Genomic DNA, 16,653 nt, shown 5'->3' on the forward strand with positions numbered 1-16,653 from the left:
TCTGTTTGTAGGCGTAGTGCAAATTATGTTGCTCATGATCTTGCCAAAACTGGCCGCCAGTGTGTACCAAACCACTCTTTGGAGTGGTAGTCGGATGTACCTGCCCATGTGGGTGAATGTGCTGTGGGCGATATGCCTCACCATAGTTAAAAAAGGAAACTAAAAGGGTTGTTCGATCCATTCTGTGGATATGTTGCTTTTGCACTCCTCTGTCCTTTTATATTCCTCTGCTTTGAGTATGATCAAATAACAATACATGCTACAGATAAGAAAGTGAAAGGGGCGCACCCCATCCGGCATTGCCTCAGCTCCGTCTCAGGTGGCGCCACCGGGTGGTGCCACAACAACTAGTTTCAATAATTATACACACGCTTGTGTAGTTCAATGTTTGCATAATTAAAATTATTCACAAGTTAAAAGTTAAACAGTCGATATGGATATTCAATCATGGTTAATATTTAATTTATATATTTTTAATATAAGTCATGAGCAAAAATTATACACAAGTGAATATTCATAAACATTTGGTAAATGCTTGTATTCATCATTTTGTATAATTTAAATATAAACTGCAAGTTTATATATTTGTTGGATTTAATAAACATATTTATTTAGAAAACATTTTCGATGTTCATATTAAGTTTGCTTTGCTAAAAAAAGGTTATTTATCTTCCTCAAAAAACAAATACATAGGTTATTGGTTTTACACTAACCTGGAGTGTGTAGTGGCTCGAGTGGACGCAGCTTCAGTGTCGTAAAGGCCCACATGTGGGCCAATCATCTGTTGGGCCCACATGTCATCAGCACAAAGGCAGGTGCCTTAAGGCACCGAAGCGCAGTCCGGCTCGAGCGTTCAGTGTTGGATGCGGGTTCGAGTCCCAGTACTGTTGTCGGTTGTTCTAAGCAAATTAAAAAATGTGAAGGAATTTTGTGCAAGTGTGGTTGACTTTTTCCGTAACTAAAAAACATGAGGGTGTTTTTTGTGAAACTACCTCGCGCCTAGTGCTATCACTCACAGACAGGTGGAGCCATACACATGGATACACCCCATACGCGTACTATGAATGTATCTGCATGATTGAGTCAAGTTAGGTGACAAAACAAATATTAATTTTGTGCAAATGTGGTTGACTTTTTCTGCAACTAAAAAATATGAGGATGCTTTTTGTAAAACTACCTCGTGCCTAGTGCTATCACTCACTGATAGATGGGGCGATACACATGGATACACCCCATACACGTACTATGACTTTATTTGCACGCTTGAGTTAACTTAGGTGACAAAAAAGTATGAATTTGTGCAAAGGATTGAGTTTAATCGCACCTAAAAAATACGAGGGTGTTTTTTGTAAAACTACCTCGTGCTATCACTCACCGACATGTGAGGCCATACACATGGATATGCCCCATACGCGTACTATGACTGTATCTGCACTCTTGGGTCAACTTAGGTGACCACAAAATCATATTTTCAAAATTCTAGCACCAAAATGAATATGTGATGCAAGTTATGTGACTCCGGATGATATTACCTTTAGAAACTCCGTGATTTATCTTTAGCCAATGTCTAAATATGTACGCAAAAATTGTGTAAAAATATGACTGCATACCAGCCGCATGGACGAAACACCGGCCCAATGCGCCGACCGAAGCCTAAAAATCGTCTGCTTTCTATCCATTTGGGCGCATTTCCGGCTCATATTTGCGCCTGATTTGCGTCCATGCGGACACGAGACGGAGGCATCATGCGTCCACTCGGTGCCCGTCTCGGGTCCGTGTGTTGGCCACGCAACTATCCCACGCGGTCAAATTCAATGCATCCACCTAACTTGGGCATGCATGGTAGCATTTGGAAGCTCCGACATGCTCGTCCTTTTTAATGCAAGTGTGTGGGGAGGGGCTCATCCACTTCTTTCGTACACATCTGGCCCCCTCGCTCTTCGCTGGCGACAACAAACCCTCGCGAGCTCGCTATGGAGTTTTTCAACAAGGGCAATGGCAAGCTCAACGCCGGCGTCGGATCATTCCGCGCGCCTCCTCCTTCTGCTCTGCCACTACCAGAAGACGCCTATGTGATGGTGTCGCGTGCGGCAAGGGGTCTCCGGCCACGGGACCGGCTCTACATCCCCGTGCATCGTGCGTGCTCCCACCAGTACTATCGTTGGCCATGGCCGGACGTCAACCTCCCCACTGGTGTCACCTTTACCCCCACCGCATCCCGGTGTCAGCGGTGCCACGGTCGGCCCATGTGCATGCGGAGGAGGTGCGCAAGTGTCGTACCTCATGTCGCTGGAGCAGCAACGCGACCCAACGTACGCGACATACTTCCCCAACTAGGAGGTCTGGTTCGCCACCGAGTATGACATCGCCGGTCGCGGTAGCGTTCAGCTTGAACCCCGGTTCGTGTTGCCGCCCCCGGAGGTGGCGCCGGAGGAGGAGGAGGAGGCGGCCTACCAGGCCGCATTGGAGACGGCCCTCCACCGCGCCCTGGAGGAGAGCCAACACGAGGAGGATGCGTGGTGGGACGACTTGGAGGAGGCCCTAGCACCGTCGATGGCGGGGGACAGCGTCCCCGTCGCCAGCGCCGCTGCCCGAACCCAAGGTCGGGCCTGAGCCCACGGAGCCCACACTGGAGATGTACACGTGGACTGGCATCCTCCGCGAGTGGGTGAGTGTGTCGGCTATCTCACTGGGTGCGTCGTCGGAGCAAGAGGCCGCCTACCTGGAGCACTAGCGACAACGCCACCTGGTTGAGGAGCGCGCCGATTGCGAGCGCCAGATGCAGGCCAAGCGCGAGGAGGAAGAGCATTGTGCCCGCTGGCCACGAGATGAAGAGGGAGAGCGTCGGGAGCAGGAGCAGGAGGAGCGCGCGCGCCACGCAGCATTGCCGCCGACAAAGCAAATGACGGAGTCGGTGCCGGCGGCATGGCAGACCGCATACCCGTGGGCCAGGCTGCCGCCAGTCTTCATCGACCTCACCGATGACAATGGCAACGTCGCCGTCGCCTAGGGCAACGTGTTGGGTGACTGGGATGCGTCTTTTTAAGTTTTTTATGCTTTATTAATTTTTAAGTGGACTTTGGTCGATAGTTGATCGGTCATTTAATGTTTAATTATGTTAAATTTCGACGCATATTTTTGAACTTGTTTTCTTAAGTCAACGTGGAAAAATGTGTCATCCATCGTTGGGCATCGCGGCCGACCAAACGAAAAAGCGGACAAACCCGTCCGCTCGGTCGATCCAAAAGGATAAAAAAGAACAAAATCCACGTTTATTTAGGTCGTCACGCTGGAGTTGTCTTAGACGCACTGGCAGCAATACACAGGCGGGCCCGGACATCGCCCTTATGGTCGATCAAAACGGACAAAAAAAAGAACCAAATCCGGCCTTGTTTGCATCGGAGTGGCCGTAAACCTGATGGATCATGACGTCTTCCATGCAACCAAAACATCACGGTAGGCGGAGTCATCAAAATGGGTCCGGTCGAACTCAAGAAAAAAGGGTCTTAGAAAAAGGGTCAGATCATGTTAGACTTTTAAGGAGGGTAAAATTGTGTTAAACTTTAGTAGATAGGTTAAAACAGCGATTTTAACCGGTGCAAGATAGAAACCTCGTGTACCGTGGCCGTTTGACCTGGCCGCCTTTTGCACCAGAGCCACCAACCAAGGATTCTTGTCTCTTAATCGCAAAAGAGAAAAATATTTTTGGCTCTTTAAAAAGATAGTCTTGTGCGAGATCATAAAGCAGCAACAGAGCTTGCCTCGCTGAGAAGAAAGGAACCTACTCGGCAACTTCGCCTGGGTTCTCAGCCTCGGCGTCTAGCGCTGTCCCGGCGGGGGCCATCCACACCATGCACTGCTTTCACCGGCAGGTGATCTGATCAAACTGGCGTTACACGGCAGGTGCCAGTTTTTTTTCCCAAACCAGAATGTTTTATCCGCATCCGATGGCGTGTTTTTTTTTTGAACGTCAAGCGGGTAAACCAAAATCTACACCGTGCTCTCACCCCCTACAAAAGTTTGTGTCTATTCCTAAAATATATACTCTTTTTTTTGTGGGAGAAAAATATAGTTTTTCCTCCGAAAAGAAATATAAAAACGTAGTGAACAGAGTTACTCTGAACAATTCTAGCAGGAAATAATGGATGCTACAGCAATTGGCACATAAAAGATTCTCTAGCAGAGTCATCGTATATATCATGATCGTTAAAATTTATTGAACTCGCCCAAAAATAACCTCTTAGATATGGAGGTTATGAAGGCCAGATTTGCGGCCGTCTCCATTGCCAACCACCGGCACGGGAGAGAAATATCATCTTCTTGCTACCATGGTGGGACGACTCGAGGGTCTCGCTGGGGAGTTCGGTAGGAGGGATGGGTGGCCTCGATGCGGCCGCGCCACCTGTCGCCGGCATGTTTGCGGGTCCGGATGCGTCTGCTCCTCCTTCTCCCCCTTTCCTCTTGTTCGATGGGAAGTTTGGTTGGAGGAATGGGTGGCCTCGATGCGGTCGTGTGACCTGTCGCCGACACACCTCTGTGCCGGTCCGGATGCGTACGCTCCCCTTTCTCCCCCTTTCCTCGGCCACGGGCGGGCTAGCGCAGGACTACCAGCGGAGCGCCCGCGGGTGGTTCCGCCGGTCGAGGGCTGCTGATTGGCCCAAAGTAGGGGCCTTTGTGTAGGTCTTGAGGTGGTCTCGTTGCAGGGCGGCGGCTCTGGCGGCGGGAGGCGCGACGTTTGGGGGCGAAGCCCGCGTCTCTGGTGCGGGCAGGCAACCATGGGCATATGGGTGGCGTGTTTGCAGGTAGTTGACGGAGTTAGGGTGCGATGGAGGGGTGTGAGTGCCGAGGTACACCACTTGCCCAGTCCTTTGACCGACCGACGGTGGCGGGGGCAGTTGACATCGTTCCCTTGCTGAAGGCTCCGTCATGGCGTTCCCACTCCTGTCGTCTTGCTCCGGGTGAAAACCTGATCTTCGGGATCGGGCGATGGCGGCTATCCATGGTCATAACCTTCCGAGAGGCACCGCTTTGGAGTCCTAACTTCGCCATTGTTTGGCTCACCTCTCTTTGTGGAGATCTTCGTCCGCCCCAAGCGATCTTCCTTACCCATCTGTAGTTTGCTTGGTTGTCGGTGGGGTGGTATGTTAGTTCCCGACACCTTTGTATCTTGCCCTGGGTGTGTAGGTTGCATGCGGTGGTGGCGTGCATTTGTATCGGTCTCTCGAATGTAATCGGTGATTGTTGCTTTTATAATCTAAAGCGGGGAAACCCCTTTTTCGGTAATATCATCTTCTTGCTCCTCGCCGCACGTCTCGGTTTTGAAACTCCCTGCAGCCCATACATGAACCAATGGGCACAAATAATCACCGGCAAGGGGAACGTGATCGCTAATCACCCGCCTTGTTAATTGCACGGTCGCTGCCTTGAATTCTCGTGGCGGTCTGTCGATACTAGTGTCAGTACTAGTTTTCAGTTGTGAGAGAATATGTCAAATTACCCCAAAAAATCCATTATCATCATTTTGATTGGAACAAAATTTTATAGTGGTTCTTATGTTGTGTTTTCAGTTGATGTTAGGAAATCATGAATGAGCTGGCAAGAGAATAAATTGAAGGTGCGTCTACTCTTAAATGTTGGGAAAAAATCAGGATACTTAACACACGACTGGCAGCGTACCATATGAAGATTTATTTTTATTTATTTTTTTGCGGAAACCATATGAAGATTTTTATCCATGTTTAATTAAGCTTCTACGTTTGCTAGTATATAAAACGAAGAGAAATGTACACGACATATGTGGTAGTAAATTATCCTATTTTCTGTTCATATATGCCAAGATTATTTAATATAATTATATTATATTGAGCTATCAAGCTAAAACCGAGTGGATCCAGTGTTGGCTCAGGATCAACTTGTTCTCGATCGAGCTACATAAACTGCTCATACTTGGCTGGTTTCTTTTCAAGTTGATTTCGAATCGAGCCACAAGACGAGTTGATCTCGAACGACTAACGAGCCTCGAGCTTTTAGTGTAGCCATAGTTGTTGGACGAGAACCTTCCGCCCTAGATGTTGTACACGGGCGGTGAGAACTCTCCCCTATGGGGCACTAGCCGTGACACCCGCCGCATCCTCCTCCTATGATTTTTGTGGCATTGGCAGCTCCCTTGACGACATTCGCGGGGGATCCGGCGGCTGTGATGAACTGATGATTGCTGGGGATTAGGCGTTGAAGGCTTCCATCGAGGTGGGCAGCGTCGATCTGCGACTCGGGAGCATCATCCCCGTCAACGACTCCATACCATCGATGACGTCACCATCGTCCCCACTATGCCTCCTCGTTTATCTTTGTCCCCATCGAGGCCTAGCCTAAGCCTGAGCCCAAGCATGAGGACCCACTTGGGGCGTGTTGCAGCTCTTCGAGCTCAAAGCAATGGAGAAGAGGAGCACACCCGCGAGTGTTTTGGCCTAGCAAGCAGTGACGAGAAGGAACAACATCAACTCACGACTGTCGCCGAGGAGGAAGAGGACGGCTTCGTCTACATCGACGAGCTTTCGGACTAACGATTGGATAGAGTAGTGTAGGTAGTAGTTTCTAGCAATGCCGATTAGCGATATTGCATATTTTGAAAAATGTCGATTGACGACCTTTCTAGTTGCAAAATATATGCAATGCGACGATTTCTGACCGCCAATGCACTTGCTAATTATGTGTATCGTGTTCGATGATGATCATGAACTTTTTGTTCAGATTAAACGCAGATTAAATCAAAATAAAATTTTGAAGCAAATGAAAGAAAAATATGAAAGTTACTGTTTGGCGATTTTCTATATAAACCCGACAACTTTTAAATCGTCATGAAGCACGCTTCACTTGGCGGATGGTAGTTGAGGGAGTCCTGGATTAGGAGGTGTCCGGATGGCCGGACTATGACCTTTGGCCGGACTCCCGGACTATGAAGATACAAGATTGAATATTTCGTCCCGTGTCCGGATAGGACTTTCCTTGGCATGGAAGGCAAGCTTGGCGATACGATATGTAGATCTCCTCCCATTGTAACCGACTCTGTGTAACCCTAGCCCTCTCCGGTGTCTATATAAACCGGAGAGGTTTAGTCCGTAGGACGAACAACAATCATACCATAGGCTAGCTTCTAGGGTTTAGCCTCTCTGATCTCGTGGTAGATCAACTCTTGTACTACCCATATCATCAATATTAATCAAGTAGGAGTAGGGTTTTACCTCCATCGAGAGGGTCCGAACCTGGGTAAAAACATCGTGTCCCTTGTCTCCTGTTACCATCCGCCTAGACGCATAGTTCGGGACCCCCTACCCGAGATTCGCCGGTTTTGACACCGACATTGGTGCTTTCATTGAGAGTTCCACTGTGCCGTCGCCATCAGGAAGGATGCCACGTCCCGTCTTTAAAGAGGACACTCTTGCTAAAGGAGCTTTGGCTATCGGCCAAACTCTCCGGCTAGGCGGTTTTCCTATGCCCACCTGTTCGGCCGCCGCGCCGACGATGACTTCTCGGGTCATCAAAAGCAATCTCCACATCGACTCGGAACTCGCCGAGCAGTTAGATCTGATGGAGCTCTCTTCCTTAAACGAGCTCTTGGATCGCATCACCGCCCTGGGAGTCGCTACAGACTACGATCAGATTGGGCTTAAATCCGATCCAAGAGAAATTGACTCTCCCCGGGTCACCCACCACGTCGCAGTGGTGGAGGAACAATGTGGCGAATCTATACCCATCTTAAAGACCAAATATGTTCGGATTCCCGATCCCCCCAAGCCGGATACCCGCGGAGGGGAGGACGTCACTCAAGCCCTGGACCTAAAGTCGGGCAGCAGGCCAGATTCATTGGACAGCATCCAAGAACCCAAGCTTCCGAATTCGGAAACTCCTTGGCCCCTGAGCCTCAGATCGGGCGAGGTTCCGGATTTAACTCCACCCGCCCACCCTAACATAAGGGATCTATCCCAAGTTCGGCAAGAGCCCACGGAAACAGTACATCATTACTGCGCCAGATTCCTCCTGGCTATGAACATGATAAAGGACTGCCGCGAGGAGGATGCAATTTCATCCTTCTGCAATAATTGTACGGACATCAGAATCCTTAATGCCATAAGTCGCCGTGATATTACACACTTCACTGACTTGGCATCCATGGTACGAAATACTGTGCGATGGAAAGCGTCCGGAAAACCGAAATAAAATTCTGGGACGATCCGGCCCTGAATACAACCCCAGTCCAAAATAAAAAGGCGCATTATCGCCATGCACAGGGGTTAATCACCAAAAAACAAAAACCCTCTATAGGGTATGGAACCGTACTGGAGGGATGGCTCAATGGACCCTGTAAAATTCATAGTACAGAAGGTGTCACACCAACTCATAGCCTTAGAGCATGTTGGATACTCTGACAGGTGGCCAGAAGTGGCGAGGAGCTTCTAACTCCAGAATCCGCAGAGCACCACCCTAGAAATACCAGTATGGTATCAACAGTCTTCGAGACTTTCGCATCAAACAATGTGCGGAAACGAACACTCTGCAGCCTTACCGAAGTCTACCAGGTAGCAACAATAAACCCATGGAGTGACACGGCTATTACCTTTAACGTTAGTGACGAACCTAAATTCCGAACAGCCCGAGCACCAGCCGCATTGGTCCTCAGTCCGATAGTGGACGGCTTTCGACTTACCAAGGTACTCATGGACGGTGGCAGCGGATTGAACCTCATTTATGAGGAAACCCTTCGAAAAATGGAAATAGACTGGAGCCGCATTGAGCGAAGCAACACAACCTTTAGAGGAATAATCCCCAGTCGGGAAGCATGCTGTATAGGAAAAATCACACTATATGTGGTGTTCGGCACGCCAGATAATTACAGGTCCGAGGAGGTAACATTTCAAGTGGCCCCGTTCAGCAGTGGATACCACGCTTTGTTAGGGCGAGAGGCATTCACAATTTTTCAAGCTATACCCCATTACGGGTACATGAAGCTCAAAATGCCCTGACCCAACGGAATCATCACTCTTGCTAGTGACCTGGACATAGCACTCCGCGCCGAAAACAAGACAGCCGCACTGGCCCTTGAGGCATTATCCGAAGCCCTAGCGTCCGAGGAACTAACTGCGCTGCGCTCCACGGTGGACAGGGACGACGTGATACTTGACAAAAGATCCAAGTCCACCTCCTTTAAACCGGCAGACGAAATAGTCAAATTCCAAGTCCATCCAATGGACCCTACAAAAACGGCCTCCATCGGGGCACAACTAAACCCTGATGTAGACGCCGCACTACGAGAATTCTTACGCGAAAATTGGGACATCTTTGCGTGGCACCCTTCAGACATGCCAGGAATCCCACGCAGGCTAGCCGAGCACAGCCTAAACATCCTAAAAGGATTCAAGCCTGTTAAGCAGACTCTTCGGCGTTTCTCTGAACATAAGAGACAAGCCATGGCAGAGGAGCTAGCCAAACTATTGGAAGCCAGATTCATCAGAGATATAAAACATCCGAACTGGCTAGCAAACCTGGTGATGGTACCAAAGAAGGACAAATCCTGGCGCCTATGCGTTGATTTCAAGGATCTCATCAAGGCTTTCCCAAAGGATCCCTTCCCCCTCCCCCGCATCGATCAAATCATCGACACCACCGCAGGACACGATTCATTGTGTTTCCTCGACGCATACTCTGGCTACCACCAAATTAAGATGGCAGAGTCAGACCAAGCCGCAACGGCATTTATCACCCCATACGGCCCATTCTGCTTCAACACAATGCCCTTCGGGCTCAAAAACGCCGGCACAACATATCAACGCATGATTCAGACATGTCTGACCAACCAGATCGGCAAAACAGTTGAAGCGTACGTGGATGACATGGTCGTCAAAACCAAGCATGTGGAAACTCTAATAGACGACTTGAGGCTCACGTTCGATAACCTCCGAACATATGACATCAAGCTTAACCCGAAAAAATGCGTTTTTGACGTACCAGTCGGAAAGCTCTTGGGCTTCATTGTATTCGGTAGAGGAATTGAAGCAAACCCAGCCAAGATCCGAGCTCTGTCACAATTGGATATACCAAAGGACCTCAAACAAATACAAAAATTGACTGGATGCGTGGCGGCTCTAAGCCGCTTCATCTCCCGCTTGGGAGAAAAGGCATTACCCCTTTACCGCCTCCTCCGGCGCATCGAACACTTCGAGTGGACGGATGCTGCCATGGACGGACTCGAAGAAATAAAAGCCATATTGGCAACAAACCCGGTTCTGGCCGCGCCTAACATCGGCGAACCAATGTTATTATACATTGCGGCAACTCATCAAGTTGTAAGCGCAGTGCTCGTCGTCGAACGAGAAACGGACGGACACAAATTCCCCCTTCAAAAACCAGTCTACTACGTGTCCACTGTCCTCACTCCATGCAAGTTCCGGTACCCGCATTACCAGAAGATAGCGTATGCAGTGTTCATGGCGTCCCGGAAGCTACGACATTACTTTCAAGAATGTTCAATAACAGTAGCCTCCGAAGTGCCTCTTAATGATATTATAAACAACCGCGACGCGATGGGCCGGATTGCCAAATGGGCCATTGAGCTCCTCCCATTCGACATAACCTATAAGCCACGGCGAGCTATCAAGTCGCAAGTTTTGGCCGACTTTGTCGCTGAATGGACTGAAGCCGAACTCCCAAAAGAGTACGGCACATATTCCAACTGGATCATGTACTTCGACGGCTCCAAAATGCTAGCGGGTCTGGGGGCTGGTGTCGTTCTGACGTCCCCAACAGGAGATACAGTTCAATATGTACTCCAGATAATGTATACGGACTCTAATAATGCAGCCGAATACGAGGCCCTTCTACATGGTCTCCGGATGGCAGTCTCCATGGGCATTCAACGCCGAGAGGTGCGTGGGGATTCGAACCTCGCGCTATCCCAAATAAATGGAGACTTTGATGCCAAAGATCCGAAAATGGCAGCTTATCGCAATGTCGTCCTAAAAATATCAGCTCGGTTCGAAGGGCTCGAATTTCACCATATAGCCCGGAAAAACAATCAGGCATCAGACGTCTTGGCACGCATCGGCGCAAAGCGCGATGCAGCCCCCCCAACATTCTCTTGGAGAGGCTATTCAAGCCATCTGTACAATGGGAAGGGGAATCCGAAAATAACAATCCGGACCTAGCCGCACCACCTGACATCGAACATTCTGACACAACGGGAGGCTCTGCCAACGAGGTAACATCCTCAGCCCACGTAATAATGGCAGTAATTGCCCCGTGGACAGAACCATTCTTAGCCTACTTAACTAGGCAGGAACTTGCCGAGGACCAAAACGAGGCACGCTTCATAGTGCGGCGATCTAAAGCCTATAAAGTCCACGAAGGAGAGCTTTATAAGAAAAGCACCACCGGAGTCCTTCAAAGGTGTATCTCCGAAGAGGAAGGGCGGAACCTTCTGGCTGAAATTCATGCCGGACTTGGCGGGCACCACACCGCAGCCCGGGCCCTTGTAAGCAAGGCCTTCCGTACTGGATTTTATTGGCCGGCGGCCCGGGCAGATGCTCAGGACTTAGTCCAACGATGCGTCGGTTGCCAATTATTTGCTAACCAAAGCCACATGCCACCAACCGCCCTCCAAACTGTACCCATTACCTGACCCTTTGCGGTCTGGGGGCTTGACATGGTTGGACCCCTTAAAGGAGGAACCCACAAGCAAAAATATCTACTGGTCATGGTGGACAAATTCACCAAATGGATAGAGGCCAAGCCTGTTAAGACGGCCGAATCCAGACTGGTGATAGACTTCATATCAGGGGTCGTACACCATTACGGCGTCCCCCACAGCATCATCACTGATAACGGCACGAACTTTACGGCCGACGAGGTTAAACTCTGGTGCAAAAACATGGGCATCAAGCTCGACTACGCTTCAGTCTATCACCCACAAACTAGCGGTCAAGTCGAGCGAGCAAATGGTCTAATCATGAGCGGCATCAAATCCAGATTAGTGCGATCCCTCAAGGAATCTAACACGCACTGGGTAGAGGAGCTCGACTCCGTACTCTGGGGGCTGCGGACCACGCCGAATCGCACTACCGGATTCACACCATTTTTTATGGTATACGGTGCAGAGGCAGTCCTGCCCTGCGACATAATTCATGACTCACCTCGCGTGCGCATGTACGAAGAAAGAGAAGCCGAGCTCGATCGACAGGACAGTTTGGACGCATTGGAGGAGGAGGGCGATGTGGCAAAAGCCCGTTCCACATTCTATCAACAGCAGGCTCGAAGATATCAAAGCAGAGAAGTACGGGCCAAAACTTATAATGTTGGCGAACTAGTTCTACGCCTGCCGGACAAGAAAAAGGACAAACTCAAGCCCAAATGGGAAGGTCCCTTCATAATCGACCAAGTCCTGACTGGTGGAGCGTACCGTCTGCGAAATGCATCGGATAACCGACTCGAGCCGAACCCATGGAACGCAGCAGCCTACGAAGATTCTACGCCTAGCGCCGGACTCTGTGTTCATCTCCTCCCTCTGTCTACTTTTTACACATTAGCTGCCTTATATTTTTCTCCTTGTCCCTCATTTTTTCTTACAAGCCTTTAAGGGCTCGCTTGCGCATTGTTCGCACATAATTGACGCGCTACCCGCGCTCATTATATCTGGGGGCTTCTTTATCAGAAGCTTGTATATACGGGCCTCATGCCCAACACATGTGTCACACTTCCGCATGTACCTTTTATTCACCATTATATGCATCGATATGACTTAAGTTTTGGCCAAGCTGGGTTGCCTGGCTCCTGTGCTTACCCCTACGTTCCCGATTGTTCGGCTAGGTGGTAAAGGGAGCACCTCTGCGATTGTTACTGCCGGGTCAGCCGGATGTGTACCTCAGACTGGGTGAAGCCGAAAGCTAGCGTTTTTAAGGGAATATTCGGTCGGTGAACTAAAAGATGATTTTTCACTTGTTTATTTATCCGCCCCTAGATGCTTTTCTGCCTTTTTCGCAGTCCGGACATGCACTTTAGGGCATGCCTCCCAGGGAAAGGAACCCCTAACGAAACTATTCTACCTGGAAGATGTTTCTTACTAACCATGTAATATAACATAACTAGTTGGGCACTTGCCTGCTAAAGCACTAATGACCCCTACGCCTGGTCTCCACACATGCCCCGGTTCTTACATAACCGAGAGGGTATTCGGACACACTCCGGACTATTGGGTCCAGAGGTTGAAGCGAAAAGGTCCGCAATGACAAATGATCTACAATCTGGCTAGAAGGCATTTTACATGTCATTTTAAATTACATAGTCAATTTGACTGGGTATATTCTTCTTCAATACCATCCAACAGGCTGTCCAATTTACAGTCCTGTTGGGAATACTTGGCGGCCAGCTCTACCTGGCCGTACACTAAACTGACAGGGATCTCCTTCCCATCGGGCCCCATAGTTCCGACCTCAGCCATGTGGTTTGGGTCAGCCTTCGTGTACCACGTCTTCACCATGGCCTAGGCCTCCCTGACGCCTTGACGGCAGGCCGATATCTTCCATAATCGAAAGCTGTCGCATTCCCTTTAGCTTCTCTGCAAGCTCTCCAAGGCCTTCGGGCATGAAGACGGATGGCCACAAAGCCTGGACGACGCCTTGCATCGCCTGCCGAACTCGTCCGTGCAGTTGCGATAGCTCAGGAAGAAGGTCACTCATAGAACCGGGCATTTCCTCCGCAGGCCGACCTGTCAGCACACCTACAGAGATAACTCTGTCAATCGACTTCCTCGTCGAACTCTTTTTTGAAGGTTCGTTCAAGCACTTACTAAAAATGCCGCGTCGAAGCCGACGATTCTCCTTTACGGAATCCGACAGCTGAGCACGAAGATCCTTTAGTTCCTCGCCCAGCTGGGTGTTGGCATCTTCAAGCTTGTTCTTCTCTTGCCACACCCTCGTAAGCATGCTCTCGCCGGCCTTTAACTGGCGCAAGAGTTGCTGCTTGTCCGGATCCACTCCGGCGCCATCTGCGCTGTTATTGTCAGAATTGCACACATGCCGCACTTCACAACATACTCATCTTTTGAAGCATCTATTACCAGAGGGGGTCTCCTTGGCCTTCCCTGTTGCGGCTAGTGCGGCCTCAAGTTGGGCCTTGCACTCTTCCAGCTCCTGGGACAGTTGCGTATTCTTTTTTGTAAGATCCTGCATAACAAATGATCCTTAAATCAGTTATTTTTAACTGTTTCAAGTCTCGGGGGCTACTGACATATATAACCATCAGATTTTCTCACCCGTATGTCTTTTACATACTGCTCTGTGGCTCTGGCTAGACCATTTTGAGCGGCACGGAGGTACGCATCTCCCGCATTAAAGGCGTCCAACGCCTCTTGGGAAAAACAAGCGTCACGAAGAACAGCCCGGCGGTGCCTGTGGTTCATGGCACTCTCCACCTCGGAATTGGTGGCAGACAGCCTGTCCGTGTCCTTTGTAGGAGGAGCGTCCGGTGCGCGCCCCGTGTTCGCCTCCGCTTCCGGACCCGGCCTTGAAGCCTGGCCGGTGGATATAGTTCGGCAGGCGCTCTTCTTCCTGAAAAGAGCATGAGCGTTAGTATGCCTTGAGGGCATAAACCCTGGGCATTAAAATTGCACGTCGGACCGTTGCGCCGGCGTCTTGATCCGGTCCGCACTTCTTTTTAGCCCGTTGGGCCTCGATGGCCCTTGTTGGCTAGCCGCCGCGGGCTAGGCCCTCCGCCTCAAGGACTTCCCCTGCAGAAAACGCCATTTGTATACGGTGATCAAAGATAAGCACGGATGGATCATCTTGAAAATACTATGGACTTCGGTCTCGATTACCTTTGAGGCTGGAAGTAGTCCGGGATAATCGGCCGTAATGGCCACTAAGGTGTTGTCCTTACTCAATTGATGAAACACTCCATCAATCAGCTCCATAGCCAAGTCTGTGTCCTCTTGGGAGTCCGGATCGAGGGACCGTTCCGGGTCCTCGGGTTGTGGAGGAGGGTTGTTTATCTCCTTTACAGTCTAGCGTAGCTCCTGCGTTAAAATTGCTAGACTAAGTACTTAACTATGGGAATATAAAAACGGATGGGCAAGTGAACGTGTTCGCTTACCCAGCTTGGAGGATTGTACATAGAAAATCCGCCCCGTGGGTTGACACGGAGGAATTCCTCCTCTTCTCCCTTGTACAAAGCGGACAAGATCTTCGTTAGAGTGACAGCCGAATCCGGCCCCTTACGGCCGCACCGGGTGGCGTCGTCCTCCCCGTTGAAATCCCACATGGGGTGGCCTCGGTATTGAAGCGGCTGCACCCCCCGCGTAATGCATATGGCCATGACCTCGATCATGGTCAGTCCGGAATGACTAACAACCTTATCCGGTTCATCAGGTAAAGGACGTCCCTGTCATTTTCCTTCTGAGGGCTCCATGGGCGCCATCTCAGGCGTTTCTTCAAGGGAGCATTATCAAACTCAGGGAGGCCGATCCGTACAGGGTCCGGCAGAGGGACGTCTTCTATATAAAACCATTCTGAAGGCCAGTCTTCGGACGCCTTCTTTGGGGTTCCGGATAGATATCCGGTCCCGGCGACGCGCCATATTTTGGCTCCGCCCACTTGATATATCGACCCCTCCTGAGAACGGGGCACGAGGCAGAACAACTTCTTCCACAGCGTGAAATGGGCCTCGATACCCAAAAATAGCTCGCAAAGGGCTACGAAGCCCGCAATATGCAATATGGAGGTAGGCGTAAGGTTGTGTAACTGGAGGCCATAGAACTCCAGGAGCCCCCGGAGAAACGGATGTACTGGAAATCCGAGCCCTCTTATTAAATAAGGGACAAGGCATATCCGCTCTCCTTTGGAGGGATTGGGGACGCTCTCCGCTTGCTCTCCGCCATTATAAGTGGCAATCCCGGCTTGAACTGGGACCATGTAAGCTGGGGGGAGAAGCCCCTTGGCATGGGGCGCTACTAGCTCGCTGTGCGGAACGGAACACCTCTCCCAATCTCCAGACTAAGGGCTGGGGGCGAGAGGAGAAGCTGCGTCGACCGGCCATGATGGAATGGATCTTTGTCGAATGCGCTCCGATGAATGCTCGTGGAGGGAAGATGGTGTGATTCGGATCTAAGTCCCCGCCTCTTTTATAGGCGGCCCATTTTCGCAGCCAGGGGGTAAATGAAAAAAACACCCTGTCTTTTCGCATTCTTTTGACACGTGGAAGATGGCCATTATTGGGCGCAGAAGCCAAGGAGCGCAACATTCATTGGAAGCCGGACACTATTCGATAGGTATATGAGATTTGGAGAAGAACCCGCCTTGCAATGCCGAAGACAAATCTGCGCGCCGGACTCATCATCATTGAAGCCTGGTTCGGGGGCTACTGAGGGAGTCCTGGATTAGGGGGTGTCCGGATGGCCGGACTCCCGGACTATGAAGATACAAGATTGAAGACTTCGTCCCGTGTCCGGATAGGACTTTCCTTGGCGTGGAAGGCAAGCTTGGCGATACGATATGTAGATCTCCTCCCATTGTAACCGACTCCGTGTAACCCTAACCCTCTCCGATGTCTATATAAACCGGAGAGGTTTAGTCCGTAGGACGAACAACAATCATACCATAGGCTAGCTTCTAG

This window comes from Triticum aestivum, chromosome 7B (genome assembly GCF_018294505.1).
Source record: "Triticum aestivum cultivar Chinese Spring chromosome 7B, IWGSC CS RefSeq v2.1, whole genome shotgun sequence".
Taxonomy (NCBI): Eukaryota; Viridiplantae; Streptophyta; class Magnoliopsida; order Poales; family Poaceae; genus Triticum; species Triticum aestivum.